The following is a 7,068-nucleotide window of genomic DNA, read 5'->3' on the forward strand; positions in this document are numbered from 1 at the left end:
TATAAATAGCCAACTAATAGGAAATAGGAGTAATTCCAGATATTGATACATACATTGATGAATACAAAAACGGGGCGTATGGCAAAACTTTTATTTTATAAACGGAAAGGTCAAAATAAACACAACACATGATGTATTCTTAATCTTACTAATAGGCTACATAAAAGCCTAAGAACAGTTTAATAAACCAATCATATGGCGAATCGACATGGGTTTAATGCGTACACCCCCCTCCCCCCCTGTAGAGGACGAGACGTGCGGTGACCGGAAGCCCGCTCTTCGTCAGCGCGTCGTAGCCGCCCCCCTCCACCACCAGGAGTCTGAGGGGCGACACGCTCCTCTTCATCATCGCCACCACCTCCTCGAAGAACTCCCTCTCCACGTTGCGTCCGTTCACCTCCACCACGTCTGGCCCGAGCCCGCTGGCACCACCTGATGGACGGAACACAGAGCTGCACTCAGAGCTGATTGATTGATTGATTGATTGATTGATTGATTGAAAATGTTATTAACAGGTTGCAGAATGGGTACAATACAGTACGGCTCAATACACACAATTGTTAAGGGGATGCAGACCAGAGAAAGACTTTCGCCTTGTTTACATCAGGGTCCCCCATTTTCAATTCATAGTGACATTTATGACATACACGACATACAGATATATAGTACTGTTACATTTGACACACAAGATATGCAAATATACAGTACTTTAAACAGAGATCCTAACAGAAAATATATACACCGCTCATTGACATTTAGTCATTTAGCTGAACGTTTTTATCCAAGTCAGCAGGAAGGAAGGGTACAACTCTTACAGCTGAGTAACAATGTTCATCAAACAGTGCTGAAACTTGGGTGCTGCAGTGTTGAGTGCATAGTAGTAAACGTAGTAGAAAAGACTCACACACATCCCAAGTATAGTCACGGGTGCTCGACTCAAATAGATATGTAAAGTTGTGGAAAAAAAAGTCAGCACACCATCTGCCGTGTTCCCAAGTTTAATATACTATAACACAACGTTTCGGCCTGTGGCCTTTGTCAAGTCAAATAATTGATGGCAATGAAAACCTGACTTGTGTACTGTAAAACCCAATACAAATATTGTTTAAAATAAAAAAACAAGAGCAAGACGCTTAACCCCTAACTGCTCCCGATGAGCAGGTTGGCACCTTGCGTGGTCGCCTCTGCCGTCGGTGTGTGAATGTGGAGGAACAAAAATTGTAAAGCGCTTTGGATAAAAGCTGCTATATAAATGCACCATTTACGATTTAATGTATATATTCATTATGACGTTAGATCATTCTTGGTATAAAAGTAGTGATGCACGATATATCGGCCGATATATCGTCGACACACTTCTTACATGTTTTGGCCTTAAATATTTTTTAAATATCAGTCATTTCTGAAAATAAGTTACAAAAGTAAAAAAATTATGCGTTTTGGAAAATAGCTCTTTATTTGATTATCATAAAAAAGTGTTTTCTATACAGAGATATCGACATCGGTAAATATCGGTATCGGCCAGAACAGCAATATTAATATCGGTTATCGGTATCGGCCACAATTTTCACATCGGTGCATCACCATATAAAAGGCATCCATTATAGATCCAGTATAACAGTATGGAGTAGGGATGCACCGATCCGATATTGATATCGGATATCGGCCCCGAAAATAGCTAGATCGGGTATCGGAGACACTTTAAATATATATATTTTTATTGTTTTTTATATGTTTATATTTAATTTAATAATAAATAACAATTCAGTACATTTATATCTATGTCAAGCCTGATGTTGCCTTGCACAAAAGAATGATCCCAGTCTCTTCCACACAGTGAGGCATACAGTTTATTAATTGAACAATGGGTATCGGATCGGTACTCGGTATCGGCCGATACCCAAAGCCCAGGTATATCGGTATCAGTATCGGGACTGAAAGAGTCTGATCGGTGCATCCCTATAGTATGGAGTACCTGGCTAATGAATGTCCCGGGCTCATCCTGAACACAGCCCAGGTGGAACCCGAACCCGGTCTCCTCTCGGTCCAGGACACAGAGTCGGGGACAGGGGAGGGAGACGTCCTCTCTGCCTCCGTGTCCGTTCTGGTCGTCCAGGCGGCGGGACACGGTCTTTACCCCGTCGTCCTTCTTTGGCAGGTAGACCTCATGGAACAACAGTGGAGATATGCCCAGCTATACAAGAGGAAGACAGGCAATCAGAGATGAGTTAGACATGTCCTGTTACTTAAACTACTACAGTAGGTAGAGATGTAATGTTATATAATATATTAGACATGTAATGTTATAATACTACAGTATGTTAGAGATGTAATGTTATACAATATATTAGAGATGTAATGTTATAAACGGGGCTACCGTGGACAGGGTGAGCAGCTTCAAGTACCTGGGGGTCCACATCTCAGAGGACCTGACATGGACAACACACATAGACGATAGCGGCATGGTGGTGTAGTGGTTAACACTGTCGCCTCACAGCAAGAAGGTCCAGGGTTCGATTCCCGCTTGGGGACCAGGTTTCCATGATGCCAGTTACCCAGGTGGGGTATCTCCCGGGCCTTTCCGTGTGGAGTTTGCATGTTTGCATGTGCTCGCAAGGGTTTCCCCCCCGATAAGATAAACCCAATGGAAAAACATGCACAACAACAGATCGCTAACGCTGTGGCGTCCTTGACGAAGACGGACAGGAGCACTTGGATTGGTCCCCTGGCGCGGCTCACGTTGACGCCCGTCTGCTCCCGGCTGCCCTTGGGGGGGAAGGACGATGGGATGGGTTAATCGCAGATACGAATTGCATGCATGCATCGCATGTGTGCCGATTGATGACCTCTGAGCAGGTCCTAAATTATTATTATTAGACTCAGTCGTAAAGAAGGTGAAGCAGCGCCTCTACCACCTGAGACAGTTAAGGAAGTATGTATGTATATACACTCTTTTTCTGGACACTTTTTGTAGCACAAACAGTACTGTATTTGCAAATCTGGTATGTCATAAATGTATAGATGTAGCAGTACTGTCTATCTGTATGTCGTGTATGTCATATATGTTATGATGAATTGAAAATGTTACAACCCCAGTATGTCTAGGGGAAGGGGTGAATAACATAAAAGATGATTGTGTTGTAATTAGTGATAAATGAACCAAAGGATAAATAATTCAATGCCCACAACAAGTTTAGTTTAAAGAAAGTAATATATTGTGCCTTTTATATATACAAACAAAACAGACTAATAGACAATGACAATGGTGGATTTGATACACACAACCAAAGGGGAAAGGGGGGGGGGGGGGAGAAGGGAAAAGGAGCTTGAATGATGCCAAAGGAATAAACTAAGTAAAACAAAACACAACTAACTCAGTAAGGAATATCTTGTCTACCTATATACAAACACAAAGGTCAAATAAAACCTACTACTCACTACCTACACTGACTAACCAAACGTTATGTTCAAAACCTACAATGAGTGGCATCACTCCTTACCTAGTGTGTCTAGACAATATTACCACTACGTGTAGCACCAAATGTGTTGGGCCCCTTACCTGCTCCAATTCCCAACCCACACACACACATACACGTGTACCAAGTTGGCTAAATATATCAGAATCAAACATTCGACCAACAGCATATAGACAAAAAGAAGGGGGGAAACAGGAAGTGCCACATGGGTTTTAAAACAAGAGGAGGGCTTCCGATTGGTCAACTGGTGATTTGCTTGATGGCTGGGATGACTGGCTGGTTTCCAATTAGTGTAGGCCTGCCGCGATAAGCAATAAATCGATTAATTGCTGCGATAATTAAAATGAATGCAATGATTTTGACGGGCGCGATTAATTGCTATTTGCGCGTTTGTTTTAATGAGGCGGAACCAGTGCCGCTTGTCAGTCACTGTCCGTGTTGGGAGGCGGGTCGCTGACGTTACTAGAGTACAGCACGGGAGCCCCGTGGGGCAACGCCACAGCTTAACTACATTTCTCAATAGTGTGGCTCCTTTTAACCAAGTAGCATTATTTGTAGTGTAACGTTAGCTATTTTTAGACCCAAGTAGTTACTCGCTACTGCCCGGATAAACTGGACTGCTAAATAAAGATGAAAGATAATAAAGACCTACCTGGGTTCCATCCTAGAGGCTAATCTTTCCTGTGACAAAATGGCATCCAATGTAATAAAAAAAGTCAACCAACGAACGCGATTCTTGTACCGGATCTCCTCTCTGGTAAACAAGAATACCCTGAAGACTCTAGCAGGAGCACTCATTCAAGGGTACTACGACTATGCTTGCACCTCATGGTACCAAAGCACCTCAAAGGCACTAAAAAACAAATTACAAACATCTCAAAACAAGCTAGTCAGACTACTACTTGACCTGACTCCTAGAACCCACCTCACCCCTGCCCACTTTGACAACCTAGGATGGCTTAGAGTAGACGACAGAGTACAGCAACTTGCAATGGGCCTGGTCTACAAGATACACTACGCGACCAAGGTACCCATGTACATGTCAAAATACTTCCCAAAGGTCAGTGAATACCACGATCACAACACCAGAGGGAGCTCCACAAATCATGTAAAACCCAGATTCGGCTCAAACAAGGGACTAAACACGTTTCGCAATTATGCCACATCAATGTGGAACGCCCTGCCTAAAGCTGTAAAGGAATGTGAATCACTACCCACCTTCAAAAACACTCTCAAAAAACACCTACGTGAGACTGCAATTCGAAACTGGCCCCTACAAATGTCCTAACCTAGTTGTACAGTAAATGACCAAGTAAGGCTTTGTCAACATTCCAATGTACAGTGTAAAATGTGTGTGTGTCCCCTACCCAACCCCCCCCCCCCCCCCCCACCTCCAATGTACAGCCCTCACCCAACCCACCCAACCCCACCCCACCAACCTCCTCCAATGTACAGTTTCTACGCCAAATGTATATACACTCCTTTTCTGGACACTTTTGTATCACAAACAGTACTGTATTTGCAAATCTGATATGTCATAAATGTATAGATGTAGCAGTACTGTCTATCTGTATGTCATGTATGTCATATATGTTATGATGAATTGAAAATGGGGGACCCTGGTGGAAACAAGACGAAAGTCTTTCTCTGGTCTGCATCCCCTTAACAATTGTATGTATTGAGATGTACTGTACTGTACCCATTCTGCAATCTGTTAATAAACTTTTCAATCAATCAATCAATCAATCAATCAATCAATCAATCAATCAGATAGAGCTTTGATTCTCATTCCATGCTAACAACATTAGCTAACAAACGAAATACAACGTATAGCATAGCTACAAGTACAACACAGAATAACGTTAATACAATTACATGCATCAATGTTTACAATGAACGGGTGGGGCTAGTCAAAGGACTGGACACGGGGACAAGTTAAACATGAATTAATTTATTAACACTCCGGTAGTTTCGAGTCGTGCTGCAGTGCCTACGCACCACAGCTATTCTATTATATACTGCTTTGACGCTTCCTCCTCATCGTTGATTGCCTGTAGTAGCTGCATCTAACGTTAGTAGCTAACGTTAAAACTAACCTAAAGTTAGTTGTTCACCAACAATCTCAACATTTGTTATTAGCTCAAAAACAACCGGACGAGACATGTTGTCGGCTCATATGTTCTGCTTAGGATAATCGCAAAATACTTCCGGTCCGGTCGGTGGGCTTCAAAATAAAAGTCTAAAACCGGAAAAGACGGAGCGGTGGGCTTCAAAATAAAAGTTTTGGGAAATAAATTTCTCAAAAAAAATTCTCTAACCGGTCGCAATAATATCGCTTATCGCGATATTTTCGGGGGCAATTAATCGCCCAGCAAAATGTTATCGTGGCAGGCCTTCCTGATGAAGGACAGGAACCTGGATCAGAGTATAGCAGGTGGAGGGAGTGGGAGAGAGAGAGAGAGAGAGAGAGAGAGAGAGAGAGAAAGCGAGAGAAAGAGAGAGAAAGGGGGGGGCACAAAAGTACAAACAACAGCCACATGCTGGAACGTAACACCCCCGTACACAAAAACAAACCCATTACCCAAAAAATAAAGAGTGCGGTTGGTACAACAACCACTCGGGTCGATTATGACGATTCGACAGCAACAGGGAACGAGTCGACGGCTAACGAAAAAATGAGTCGACAGAAACAGAACGAGTCGACAGAAACAGGGAACGAGTCGACGGCAACATAAAACTAGTCAGCGGCAACAGAAAACTAGTCAGCGGCAACAGAAAACTAGTCAGCGGCAACAGAAAACTAGTCAGCGGCAACAGAAAACTAGTCAGCGGCAACAGAAAACTAGTCAGCGGCAACAGAAAACTAGTCAGCGGCAACAGAAAACTAGTCGACAGCAACAGAGAACGAGTTGACGGCAACAGGAAACTAGTCAGCGGCAACAGAAAACGAGTCGACAGAAACAGATAACGAGTCGACAGCAACAGAAAAAGAAAGGTAACCCAAACAGTAGACACTGGAGCAAACACACTATTGTTTAGTGGTTTGTCATCAACATCATCAGTAACACCAGAAGCAATCACCTGAACTGAAGCAACAGAGGTGGTTGCTTTTCCCTCTACCTCCTCTGGCTGAGGGTTCCCTCTAAGGTGATACAACTTCAACATGTTAACATGGCAAACACGAGTCTTGCGCTTGCGGTCAGGGGTACTTATCAAAAGGCCTACAACCTTTTCACGAGTCACAGGTAACTGAGGAATACAGCCACTCTTGGTCTGGTCTGTAGAGTTTGGGTGACCTTTGGTCTCTTCCAGTGGTGGGCACCTGGAGACATCAGGGCTAACAGTTAGAATATCATCACTAACAAACAAGGATGTTACCACAGAGTCAGCCAGATTAACCACATCACCCATTTCTTCCCCTTTTCGTAACTGAGCGTGGATGTCCACGCAGGCAGGGAAGGCCTCAGGGAATAACTGACCAAGGTCTAACACAGGACACTGTTCTGGCTGATCCAATACTTCTAGCACTGGCATCACTTTTCCTCCAGCTATGTCATTACCCATAATGAAGGCAACACCTTCGATTGGCAAT

General features: G+C 43.4%; 1 long non-coding RNA gene across 1 annotated transcript; it reads right to left on the reverse strand.

Moving 5' to 3' along the window:
* Positions 1-338: 338 nt before the first annotated feature.
* On the reverse strand, positions 339-2,541 carry LOC311225198. Its single transcript, XR_014619490.1, has 3 exons — positions 2,406-2,541; positions 1,976-2,194; positions 339-432 (listed from the first exon to the last, which is right to left on the reverse strand). It is a non-coding gene; the product is annotated as an uncharacterized lncRNA (long non-coding RNA).
* Positions 2,542-7,068: the final 4,527 nt, after the last annotated feature.

This window comes from Notolepis coatsorum, assembly GCF_963971535.1.
Source record: "Notolepis coatsorum genome assembly, chromosome: 3".
Lineage (NCBI taxonomy): Eukaryota > Metazoa > Chordata > Actinopteri > Aulopiformes > Paralepididae > Notolepis > Notolepis coatsorum.